Raw genomic sequence first — 14,276 nt, forward strand, 5'->3', positions numbered from 1 at the left:
TGGTTTCTCCATTTTATCCATCCTAATACACACATCACCTAGCATTAGCAATTAGCATTACCACATAGCACGTAATAGGAGCAGTGAGCTGCCATTGTAGGTGTTCAGGAGACCACCTCAAGATCTTTATCAGTACCATGGTCAACTGACAGAAGAATTAATGCATAATGTGCTGTTTTTCTTGATGGGGTAAACCCCTGAACCCTGGGGAAACCCTGAGACTTGAACCCAGCCACCTAAATAGTGATAGAGGTTTCAGATTGAAGTACTCCATAGATACAGTACAATGCTGTCACTATCTGATCCATACTGAAAACCTGATTGAGAACACTAGACTACTTCCTGTCAATTCTATTTCTAAATATTTTGGGATGTTTGTAATTTACACAGACAATGCTATGTTATGTACGTGTTGATTTTGTTTTAGCAGTAACGAACTATTAAAACCGCGTTTCCACACATGTGGTACCAGCTCGACTCGACTCAAGTACCAGGTACTATTTCTGGAGACCATTTCCATTACAGGATACTACCGACTAGAGTACCTGGTTGTCGTGGAGACACTGCGCGTAACTTCCATTTGTTGCGTGTTGTCCCGTCAAGCTCACACTGAATCTTTTCATTGGCCACCAAAGACAGAAATGTCTGAAACCTCTTCGACTGACCACGGTGCTGTTTTACGGGCTGTCATCATGGATTAGCCTACCAGTATATTTACTGTAAATTTACAAATCTGTTTTTTTTTAATAGTGTGTTGCCCATTGATGATGCAATGACACAGAGACAAGTCTGACCAATCAGTGGCCTGCAGTGTTTACACGTCACATTTTAGTATCGCTTCACCTGTTTTTGAACCTCAGCTGAGCAAGTACTAATAAAATAGTACCAGGTACCAGATTCCAGGTTTTTTTTATGTAATGGAAACGCAAAAAAGGCTGAGTTGAGTCGAGCCGGTACCACGTGGTGCGTAGTGGAAACGCAGCATAAGATTCACTATTATAATAATTTTATTATTTCTGCACCAGTTCAAGGAGCCTCATCACACACTTGGCATTCATGCTTTATGCACTGTTGACAATAAAGTTGAATTGAATTCCTGAAACAATCTTAGGTAACCATTTTTTTTAAGCATCATATTTTGCACTGTCTGAACAAAGCAAAATGCATTTTTATGTAATTAAAAATCACTGAAATCAGTTTCACCACTAGTTGTATAATACAAATCTCAAGCACATTTTATGTAGAAATATAAGTGATGACAAGTAGTACTTTCTCACATGCATAGAAAAAATGGGGCTCTGGTATGGATCGGGTAGTGACACACATTTAGTGATGGATACAACCAAACCAGATGTTATTTCAAACACAGTTTTCAACACCTACACCTTTATATTAAAAAAGGTACAGTGCTGTTTATGAAGTTTTGTAAGTCACACATGTTTAGTTTCGCTCAGATTTTGTGGATGCGTAATGAGACATCAACTTTGATGCATTTTTTAGTATTTCAAACCAAGTTTCCAGAGGCTTTAAGCAAACTTTTTTGTGATTTTATTTTTAAACTTAAACATCAGTGTAAACATTAAGTCCAAGTGCTGTGCACAATTGTCTCCTCGGCTATAATCAGCAGCATAATGCACTAAATAATACTTTAATATGCTAAAATCACCGTTTATTGTTCAGAGCCAGTTAATGCTGGCCTCTTAAATTAATTCCAATACCAGTGCAGTGATTTTTTTCTTGCTACTCACAGTAGGGCCTCATAATACGAATCAAAGCCATTTTTACACAATAGGCCAAGTACAGCTTCATTGTCCTCTGTCTTTGAATCCTTATGCTCCTGTTCTCTCTGTCATAACGTCCCCTTTTTATCTTCTCCCACCTCTCTTTTTGTTCCTCACTTTCATTTTCTCCTTGCCTCTTCTCTCATTGGATGAACTTTCTGCCTTTCTCTAACATTTGCTTCCTTTTAAAATCCTCAATCTCCTCCTCACATGCTCTCTGAACACTTCTATATGAAAAACACATGCGCATACATCTCATATACAGCGCTGTAGGTGACTTCTTGGTGGAGGATAAGACCAAGGCTCTACTGAAGTTTGATGGCACCATCACCTGGATCATCCAGCTATTTCAAATCCTCCTGCCCCCATGGACATCACTTACTTCCCCTTTGACTACCAGAACTGCTCCATGAAGTTTGGCTCCTGGACTTATGACAAAGCCAAGATAGACCTGGTACTTATTGGATCCAAGGTCAGTTGTTGCAGTCTGGTGCCACTTACAACTGATACTAATATTTTATCCTAACCCTTCTTTAATGTAGTGTAAAGCTGCTCTGAACAATATTTTCACATAACAATTAATCAAACTACCATGCATGTGTAAATAATAAAGAGTAGTTCAATAATTAGAGATTTAAGAGTCTTTCAGCTCATTGTTTTTGGTTTTACAGTTTGAGAAATCAGTGTTTTAGTTCATTATAGTATATCAGACACAAAACATTGCTGACTTTACAGAAAAAGAATTGTTGAGACTGTGATACCCACTCACTAGCAAATGGTAGATGTATAAAGTTAGTAACAAACTAGTGAACACATGCAATCAGGATTTAGTAATTAGAAAAAAACTTAACATTCAATCTCATTGTACATTCAGTATAATGACAATAAAGGGCATTCTATTCTATTCTATTCTATTCTATTCTATTCTATTCTATTCTATTCTATTCTATTCTATTCCTCGGTTGAAAAAAGACCAGAGCTGTGATGAGAGAACATGTTGCATATATAATAAGATATTACATCAGTCTGCTATCACACAACCAAATAAATGTTAATGACACTCTGTTTCTGCCACATGTGTAAATACACTATATTTTACTCAGTTTTAATCTGTGTTTTTAAGATGATGGTGTGCCAGGGTTGTGTTAACAATTTGCCTCGGCATCAGATGCCAAAAACTAAGTTTACGCTTGTTTAACTTTTTTTTTTTTTTTTTTTGCTTGCTTAGAGGAAGATATTCTGAGCTCCACCCATCATCAGAGGACCTTATTTATGGTTTATATGGTGCACAGGGCCTTCTTGCTGCAGGATGCAATATGCTTTAACTCTTTGAAGACATATAATTGGGTATCATTTCAAACTGATGTGCACATTTTTTGCAAGTCCAGGTATTTATTATGGAGGATTCTGTTAAAACCAAAAACAATGAGCCCTTCTGTGTATTGTAGTAATTGAGATGGCTGTTTTACAACGGTAAGTTACCCCATTACATAACATTACGAAAGGTTACTGGATCTGAAGATTTGTATCTGCTACTTAGGTGAACCTGAAAGACTCTGGGAGAGTGGCGAGTGGGAATCATTGATGCTCCCGGCTACAAGCATGATATCAAGTACAACTGCTGTGAAGAGATCTACCCAGACATCACCTACTCCTTCTACATCCGGCGCCCTGCCACTCTTCTACACCATTAACCTCATCATCCCCTGCCTCCTCATCTCTTTCCTCACAGTGCTGGTTTTCTATCTCCCTTCTGATTGTGGAGAGAAGGTCACGCTCTGTATCTCTGTCCTGCTCTCCCTCACTGTGTTCCTGCTTGTTATCACAGAAACCATCCCCTCCACGTCGCTGGTCATCCCGCTCATTGGAGAGTACCTGCTCTTTACAATGATCTTCGTCACACTCAGCATCGTCATTACTGTCTTTGTGCTCAATGTACATTACCGCACGCCCATGACCCACACTATGCCGGGCTGGGTGCGCTCTGTGTTTCTCAAAGTGCTGCCAAGGATTATGCTGATGCGGAGGCCGATTGACGAAGACAGCATGGCTGGGGGGTTGGGACAGCAGTGGGGAGGCAGGAGGAGCTGGAGGGGGAGGAGGAGGCGGAGGAGGAAAAGGAGGGAAGAAGAGGAAGAATAGTTTAATGCAGGTGAGTGTCCTCTGTGTGTTGAGAAAATAAATGGATGATGACTGCACTAAACCAACCAGGTCAACTAAAGACAAAACACACCCATAATCTTTTTAAACCCCAAATAACTGTGGTTTCAACTTCAACTCTCACTCAAGAGAAATCAGCCTTTAAACTTCAAAGAAATATTGATTTGACATTTATAATAATTGTCATTAACAACAACTGACATGAACATTTTAACATGACAGTATTTCAAATCAACAGGAATGGGATGTTTGATAAATAAGTGTTTCATGTATCATAGTTTCTGGTATTTAGTGTGATCTTCCTTTGCACTTCAAATCATGAACTCTTTTCTGCAGGCGGTAGGAGATTTACTGTGCTTGTCTTTTTTCAAAACAGGTAAAACATTTTATATTATTTAATCGATTTCGTTTCAACAGAAATACCCAAAAAACGGACTTTTGCCTGTAGAGCATTTGTTGTGCACATATTTTCTGATTTTCCTACAAGACTGACAAATAAATATGTGTGCTAATTACTTTGCAAAACCAACAAAGCCAAAGCTGTTCTGAGACTTTTACATAGAAGTGAAAAAAAAAAAAAAGAAAAGAAATAAATTTATTTATTTATTTATTTATTTGTACTTCAAACACTATCTTCCCTAATCCCGTGATGTAGAAGTGATGTAGCTTTCATATTTGGCTACAATATTCTGGTTAACCAAACTGTGGTTGCAAAAACCCCCATCTGTCCAGGTATAAAATCACCATATGCAGACGCAGAATGAGAAAAGCCCAAGTTTTTCGAAAGATGTTTTAAATGTTGAATGTAAGGCGTTAATATTGACATTTTTCTGTAGTGTTGAAGTTGACGTGTCAACTTCTAATCTCTTGACTTTCACAGTAAACCATGCATGATGTGTACTTTCATCATTGTGAAATTTAAGATTTAGCTAGCATTGTTTTCACATCTGGTTACTTAAATTTAGTAACTCTTTATGCCAGTTGAAAGGGCATGAGTATACGGTAGCTTTTCATCGAGACCTGCAGGTATACAAACAAGAAGAAGAGGACAAAAATACTGATAAACAGACAAAATGGTCCACAAAACCCTATACATGAAGGTGGTAATTATTCACTTATTCCCTATGCAGCGAAAGCAGCAGCAACTTGTCTGAGCAGCTACAGAGAACAATTCCAGTCCATCTCAGGGGTACGCTGGAAATACAACTCAACACACTGTCTAACTCTAATCAGTCTGGTGCATTCTCATTTTTGGGGAAACCACTGACTCAGACTCTGAGCTCAGGCTCTTAAAACATGGAACAGCAGCAAAGGGAATAACTGACTGTTACTGTTACTCTGTGTGAAATGCACCCCCCAAAGCTCTTGTGGGAAGAAAAGAAAACCCTACATCCTCAGATAATAAACTTGGTGTCTACCCACAGGAGAACTCTTCTGCCAGGCTTTTTCCATCTTAATCTTACCTTTTATAAGTCTTTGAGATCAGGCTGCTGCTTTTTGGAAACACAGTGATTCTTCTGACACTATTTACATATAGTATAATTCATTACATTCAGTCATCTTTGTGGATAAAAAATCATTGGAAAAAAAACCACAAAAACCCAGCTGACATCACCTTGTAATCGTACAATTCTGTTTTCATGTCATACACATCTGAAACAACATAACTGAAGAAAGTAGATGCATGCATCTCCATCTAAAGATGATAGTGTAGCAGGAACAATATGTTCATATGTTTGGTTCCTTTGACAAGAAGCCAATAATAGTTTCCCATTGACTTTTCAGTTATAGAACAAAATAAGCTCAAAGGCAAACAAATGTACAATATACTTTTACATTTTATTCAGCAAGATAATGGTCACAATTTGAAAACATCAACATATTTCATTGACTTTTTTTTTTTGTTTTTAAAGAATAACTGCCATTGCAAAAATGAAAATGTAATTTTACATTGTCAACAAACTACAGCACAGACATCATGGGCTTCAGCATCACTGTCACTAACATCCAGCGTGTAATTTATTTTCACTTTCTTTCCTCTCTTAAAAACTTTTCTCTTTGTATAACCTGATTTAGCTTCTGAATAAAAGAGTTTGTAAGTAGTGGCTTTTCAATTGGACATATGCCCAAAACTTAACCGATGTTTACTAATGTGGAAAAACAGAAGTGCGTACTGCAGGTTTTTTCCATTAAATCACAAATTGATGATTTGTTTATTTATTATTGCAAGATGACACAAGAACTCATTCCATTAACATGGTGATAAACGTAAATATCTAGTAGATTTAAAGATATATTCATTATTAGTAGTATATATTAATCCTTTATCCCGTACTAAATTAAACAATTATTGGGTTTCCTGGTGTGTGCACACACACCACACCATGTTTCTTTTAAAACTCTTCTTCGCTTGTTGTAATGTCCATCAACATCCGTATTCTTTTCATTCACATGACTCTGGCTGCAGAAAAAGGTCTTTCAATTGCAGTTTTGCATGAAATACCAATTTCACTACGCCTGAAAAAGCACCTCTTGCCAGCTCAAACATTTTTCATTGAAAATGAGAGTTTTGGCGAAACTGTGGTTTTTCCATTGGTAAATTTTTATGTGCAAGTTGCATTCGCGCAATTTGCGGGTCAGGTGAAAAGTGACTAGTGTGTGATACAATGACTGTCAAGGTGGCTTGGTGAGTGGAGGAGTTTCTGTGATTAACCTCTTTCTGCCATTTGTTAGTTAATCCCTTCTTTAAGGCATGCAAGAATCTGCAACCTCTGGGGCTACAAATTAAGCCAACACTTAAGTGTCAAAACAGTCTGTTGAATGGCAGTGTCAATCCTCACAAGCCCCCAGGGCTTTGTTTTTATTACCTGTCACTCCTTTTTCCCCCAAACATGTCTGCTTTTAGTTATTTTTGTTCAGCATTTTATTTATTTATTTTATTGTTATTATTATTGTTGGTTTAAACACTGATATCCCTGGTTTTGATGTAATGGCTCATATTGTGATCTCCACATCCACAGCAGGTCGGAGGTGGCTCACTCAACTGCCTGGAGTTCGGTGACAGCAAGCTCTCTGTAACAGAGGGCTGTACCGGGAAGAAGTGTTCTTGCCCCTGCCAGCATGGGAAGGAAACCCCAGAAACACCAGACACAGGAAAGATGAGCCGTCAGCTGAGTCTGCAGAGCATCAATACAGTGGTGGCCTTTTCTGTAGTGTCACCTGAGATCAAACAGGCCATCGAGAGTGTCAAGTACATCGCTGAGAACATGAGGAGCCGCAACAAGGCCAAAGAGGTGAGTCCTTCTTACCTTCACTGTAGCTCTGAGTGTAAGTTTTCATTTGTCCAGGTCATCATTCTTTATGGAAGTTTTCGAAGTTCAACTGGACTGGTTTTTACTTTTTTGAAAACGTTTAGTCTCTCATCCAAGAGTCTTCATCAGTTCTATTTGCTGGTGGGGGAAACTGGATTTATATACCTGAGGGGGGAGTGGTCTACGGAGGTTGTTTTCACATTAGCCACTTTTACACAGAGAAAAAAGGTCAGATGGTGATCCCACCTTTTGCCAGTATTGACTGATTTCCACAGCCAAGCCTAAGGAGTAACAGAGGTGAGACAGGCTGGACTTTTACACGACGGACCTGCGTTCCAGAATCAAAGGGATGGTGACAGTGTAGTGTATAGCATGACATATCACTTGGAAATACCCTGAGCATAGCGGTGTTGCTGACCTCTCCAGAGTCGGCCCATCTTTCACTGTTTCACAAATGTTAGCATGGATAGAGTCCTCCGCCCGAAGTGACAACATATCGCAGATCTCGGCATCTCCCCAGTTCGACATCTTTCTGGTTGTGTTGATATGTTTGTTTACTGTACATGGCCCACGCTCATTTTTAAATCCCCCAGCGCGGGGGTCACACATGCAATACGTCATCAAAATGACACCTTGGTTGCAGAACAAAAGGTGTTCCTTTTTACATAGCGTTCCTGAATCATGAGTCCACCTCTATCATGGCTCTGTTACTACTTCCAGAATGGTTACAAGCCACGATAAAGGTGGGACCAAATGATCCCACCATTTCACAGACGTCATTCCGGAATAAAGGTGAAACATAAGTGCTGTGCAAAAGGGGTTCATGTGTTAATGACCTTAAGTGTAAAGGTTGTAGAGGTGTTGTAGAGGCCCTGGGTTTCAGGGTCATTCATGGGCATCTTGTGTGAGATTCAGGGTCGTTGAGGAGGGGTGGGTCACTGTCCTTCAGTCCTTCAGGGGGGGCTTGATTGCTCTCAGGTGAATCCAGGTGTGAAAGGTTGTTTTTTGAAAACTGTTCAAAAACAGTCTAGTTGAACTTAAAAAAAACTACTGGAAAAAATATAACTGAATGTCACAGACTGTCACAGGACTACACCAAGGAAACAGCAGTGGAACAAGACCATGAGCATAACACACCCAAAAACCAGAGGTAAAAAGTAACTAAGTACAAATATTGTGTTACTGTACTAAAGTTGACTTTCAGGTATTTGCATATACTTGAGTTTTTATTTTTCTTGCACTTTTTAACTTTTTGTACCTTGTAGCTGCATGGAGTTTAACAGTCCAGCTGCTTTTACTGTCTTTGAACTACCTGATAAAACCATACGATCTTATTACTTCAGAAATATTCCAGTGTTTCTCAAATATATTAAAAACTGTAAATGCTCATGGCAAACACACAGCAAGCATCTGCCATGCATAATGCATTTATGCAAAAGCAAACAGAGGATGCAGGCTTTTTACAGCTGCTGAGTAGCATTGTTACCACTCCTAACCTGCTCCAGAAGTCAACAATAGTGTAAGTGTGAACCAAATAATTTTAGATTTTAGTAGAGAGCGCTCCCTCCTCTCTCTCTCTCTTTCTCTCTCCTCATAAATACAGTAAGAGAAACATCCCAAAGGGCAGATGAAGCTTTGATATGTAAAACTTGTGCCTCAATCAGCTTAGTCAAAATGCCTGTCGCTTCTTTTGATAATGTGGTTTGAATGAGATTATCATATTAATTTTATCTTGTGTGAATTATGTATCAATTTCCTGTTGGCTTACGAGAAATTTCTTTTTACACATTTTCATTTTGTGTTCTCCTTCTTTCCATCTTTGCTTCGTATACTCACATCACCCCATCGACTCCCACAACCTCCCACCTTCAGAGTTTATTATTTTTTTACTGTACACATCTCTTCACCTGATAACAAACGATGGATATAATATCTACACCTTCCATCTTTCTGGTTCTGCTAACACTTTGTGCCTTCTCACACTTTTTGTTTTGTCCCCCCTTTACTCACAGGTGGAGGATGACTGGAAATACGTTGCCATGGTGATTGATAGAATCTTCCTTTGGGTCTTTGTGACTGTGTGTGTCCTTGGGACCGTGGGCCTTTTCCTCCAGCCTCTTTTTGGCTTCTTCTCTTAACTGCTAACACATGAGCGGTCCTGAAACTGAGCTTTTACACCGATCAGAAGACAGACTTTTAGCGTCTTAAAGCACATTTTGCTGTGCTGGTTTTGCTTCTTTGCTTCTTTATTTTTCTACAGTTCTGATGTTTTGATAGAGGTACTGCTAGGGCTTTGTTGGGATCAAAAATTAGCACAAATTCTGGACTTCAGAACCTGAGATTCCCAATTCAAAAGATACAAAAGATTGTTGATCTGGGAACTTTCCACATCTTGTAGGCATAACTGGAATCTCACTGCTGCGCTGAACTCGACCCTGCGGCAGTCAGTTAAACTCACTCTGCTGAGATGAATGATGACTGTCATACTCACTCCATGGTCTAATACATCAAGCTGCTTACTGTCATTGCCAATTGTACTCACAGATTTTTTGTGTCATTTCCAATTAGACTTCAGATTTCAGGCGTACTTGGCAGGGCTTTTAAAAAGTAAAGAGCAGGCTTTTCATGTCTTGTAATTAGAATCCATGTGTTTATAAATGTTTGCTTGATTAATGTTCCACACAGTAATTGGTTGGCCCAGTAAATATAGAAATAAATAGTGGTTGATTGGTTGTTCCCTGAAATAACATCATATTGATTCATTCATAAATGATAGGATTCTATCATCTAATTCCATGGCTATTAATTTTTTTTATCCTTCTCATTTTTAATTACGTTTGCTATTATGAGCTGACATGTAATGCAAAAAACATGCATGACAGAATACTTAATTGCTTTAAACACAGATATATTGTTCTCTGCTATATTGTTCATTTGTAGAGTTTGATCCGTTCTTCCACTTTTGGTTATATCGATTCTGTTTTGGCTTTCCCAAAGTGCACAAAACATAAAGAGAGCAAACATGTTTGTACAAATGATCTTTGCCATTCTCTTGTCTTTGAAATGAAATAAATGCAATATTTCTTCAAATAAACTGAAAAGCATTTGTTGTTTACAGGTTTTCGCAGCTGACATTAAAAAAGACAAGCTACATTAGCTTTCTGGTGAAGGACAGAGCACATCAACATTTCACATGCACACACACACACAACCTGGCTTAGAAGGATTACTTTGATATTTTTTGGTTCAAGTATACACTCAGAAAACAGCCACCAGAGGTACAATTAAGCCTCCAGATGCAACATCTAATTAACATCTGGAGAAGTTAGTGCTCATATGCCCTAAATTTAGTGTTAAAATGTATCATTATGCATGACAGAGCCACATAATTACATTTATTAGCAAAAGAACCATGTTCCAGCAGGAGTATGTGTGTAGAAAGAACACAGTGTTGGCAATGGAACTAAAAACCTGTGTGGTTGTTTTAGAGTGGCAATATACTGTGTGTCATATTGTTTCAGTAAAGGAAGATTTCATTTCAACAGCAATAATTTCATACTATATATACTGTAAATGAATGTATGTTTGAGCCTTCCCCCCCATAATGCATCTGTGCTCAAAACAAGGACTATACGAATCCTAAAAGAGCTATATTTATGGGAAAGTTTTTGTTGGAGTCTGTTTAGCTCATTTCTGAGATAACTCCATCCAACAGCCACAACACATTGATTTCTGTTAAGTAGAAGATTCAAATCAAACTTTTTTTGGAAAATCATAAAGCTGGATCCCAAATTCTGAGTGCCTCTCCTCTACAGCTCCATTGGCATGCAACACTGTACATGCAGTCAGCTACAGTCAACATACATCCAGACAGACTCCTACAGAAACTTCATGAAAGCACACAATGAAAGTTACAAAGAGCCTGTAGATTTTCCTGCACTGCCAGAGTCCGGTCTTCTGGATAAGATGTATATCAATGAAAAGTATAAATATGAAACTATTATATTTTGGATGTTCATAATGCAAATTTGAAGAGGATATATGAGTTAATAAAAAAAAAAAAAATGTTTTATGGGAGTGGTGCAGTGGACAGCACTCGGACCTCACAGTAAGAAGATCCTGGGTTCGATTCCAACACCAGTTGATGGGGGTGGGACCTTTCTGTGTGGATTGCATGGGTTCTCTCCAGATACTCCGGCTTCCTCCCACCATCCAAAGACATGCACTGATAGGCTAATTGGTTAATCTAAATTGCCCATAGGTGTGAATGTGAGAGTGATTTTTTTGTCTCTATATATCAGCCCTGTGATGAACTGGTGACATGTCCAGGGTGTACCCCACCTTCGCCCATAAGTAGCTGGGATAGGCTCCAGTGACCCCCCTGACCCTAGTGAGGATAAAGCGGGTTCAGAAAATGAATGAATACATTTTATTTGGTGGGGCCTTTAAAGTCACATTCACATAGACAATAAAAAGCATAAAATATCAACATAATTAAAACAAAACATCAGCCTAAAAACAAGTGTAGTGCACAGTGTCCAGTCAGAGTGAGTATAGGCCAGTTTGAACAGGTGGGTTTTGAGTTTGGATTTGAAACTTGTGATGGAGTCTGACTGTCTTATGTGTGGGGGGAAGGAGTTCCATAGTTTGGGCGCCGAGCAGCTGAAGTCTCGGGCACCCATGGTACTGAGGCGTGATATAGGGATGGTGAGTAGTCCAGTGGCGGTTGAACAGAGGGTGCGGGAGGGGCTGTATTGTTAGAGGAGGTCGCAGAGGTCAGTGGGGGCTAGATGCTGAGAGCTTTGTATGTGAAGAGGTTTTTGTAATGGATGCGGTATTGAACCGGGAGCCAGTGAAGTTGGATGAGAATAGGGGTGATGTGGTCAGATGATGGGTGTGGGTGATGATCCGGGCGGCCGAGTTCTGAATAATTTGCAGTCTGTTGATGAGTTTGGTGGGGAGTCTGGTGAGGAGTGCGTTGCAATAGTCGAAGTGGGAAATGACAAATGAGTGAACCAGGATTTTGGTGCTGGACTGGGACAGTGATGGGTGGAGTTGAATTAGTAGTTTAAATTTAATACATATAGTATTTGCAAATATCCTATTGAATATTGTAGCTAAATAAGGTGAAAAACCCGACGCACACATCAAATGTGGTAATAAAATAAACACATCCAACATCTTAAGCACAACTCTTTCTTGGAGTTCCTCCACTGGCTCTGTATATTCAACATAAAGTATAGCTGCATATGAACACAACTCATGTGAGCCATGGTTGCACACACACTTGGAAGAGATCAGAGAGCAGTTTGACTCACTAGATAATCTCTTCTTTGGTATGTTATGGTGCCATCAGAGCATGAAACACATGGCTGTAGCCCAGAGGATGATGCAGCAACAGGGAGCAGAGACGAGTCTAAAAAGAACACGAAGGCTAGACCTGAAGAGAACACACTGTACAGACTATGAACCAAGCACAGTAATGCACAAGTAACTGTCGGTGGCCTGATGATCAGCATAAAACAAGCATTTTTGCACTTTATTATTTTGCCTGGTGAATTTATGGAGGGTTAAACATTATTATTGTTATTCCTCGAATAAGCGTATTGTCATGATAATGTAATAGTGCAAAGCTTTAAACTTACAGCAGTGTCTTCAGTATGTGTGTATAGTGTTCAGCTTTAATGGATAGATGCTGGAGAAAACTAATGCAAACATGACAAACTGAAATTATATCTTAGTCAAAGCTCCATTGTCATGTGGACCCAAGTGAAGAAGCCCAGGAGCACATGGAAATCCCTTATACCAGTGACAGGTCGTGTATTTGGTACCCAGACCTTCAGTCAAGACTTACACAACTTAATACCACCACTATGATGTCACAATTACAGAAACCATCAATACTATGCAAAAAATGCAAATGAACAAGGCATGGCATTACATCATTTGCATATTGATGGCGAATATCATTATTACTAAAGCTGTAAACCCACTTCAGACAACTCCAAACCTCTACACTACAACCACAGCTGCTCATGTATGTCATCTGGAGGAGTTCACAATCAATATTTATCTAATAACATGACAAACACATAAAACAACTGAACAAAAAGATCATGGCCTACTCACCAGAGATGCTCATTATTTATATTCAAAATCCAACCTCCTTTCTTTTTGCAGGAAAACTTCAATGACTCTATCATACAGGTGATCTGTGTGTTCAGTTCATTATTAAAGGAATGATATTTTGCTTTTTTAAAGGAATTATGCATTTTAAAACGTTTCCCTGTGGTTACATAAACTGTAAATGCTATACTTGGGTCTGAATTCTTCATTAATTCAACTCCACAGGTCCATCTTCAACCCTATTTCTGTGTCATGACACCAGAAAAGTCGTTTGAGCGCTGGCCCTTTAAATGCACATAAGCCACTTCAAACCCCACCCCCTCCAGGTTGTGACTGTGCTTTCTGTCTCGTTAAACCACTTGTGTTCATTAATACAACTGAACATTTTAGGTAATGGCTTGAAGTTTGGACATATTTTCAGTATGAACTACAACCGCTGCTGCTGACAAGCAATTATGTCATACTCAGAGAAATGTTTGTCTGAAGTCTTGACCATATATGTGCAAATGTTGTGATGTAACTTGTTATAGACGAAACAAATTAAGCAGGAATTAAACGGGTTGTAGACATCCACTTGATTTTGCCAAATTAATATAAAGACAGCTTTGCAGCACCTGGAGGGTTCAAATTCAAACTTTATGAACTATTAGGGTCCAAATACACAAAGTAGAAGCACTCGGAGAGTGCAGACCTCCACCAAGGCTGATCAGGCCCCCCCCCCCCCCCGTGGGCCCCCCCACGCCAAGGAGGTTATGTTTTTGCCAGGGTTTGTTTGTCTGTCTGTCTGTCTGTTTGTCTGTCTGTTAGTGTGCAACATAACTCAAAAAGTTATGGACAGATTTTGATGAAATTTTCTGGTCTCCGCCCCCCCCCCCCCCCCCCCCCCCCCCCCCCCCCC

The 14,276-nt window shown here is 39.3% G+C and overlaps 1 pseudogene; it reads left to right on the top strand.

The window, feature by feature from the left end:
• LOC115424707 (neuronal acetylcholine receptor subunit alpha-3-like) overlaps positions 1-10,342 on the top strand; it is a 77,583-nt pseudogene extending 67,241 nt beyond the window's left edge.
• Positions 10,343-14,276: the final 3,934 nt, after the last annotated feature.

This window comes from Sphaeramia orbicularis, chromosome 1 (genome assembly GCF_902148855.1).
Source record: "Sphaeramia orbicularis chromosome 1, fSphaOr1.1, whole genome shotgun sequence".
Classification (NCBI taxonomy): Eukaryota; Metazoa; Chordata; class Actinopteri; order Kurtiformes; family Apogonidae; genus Sphaeramia; species Sphaeramia orbicularis.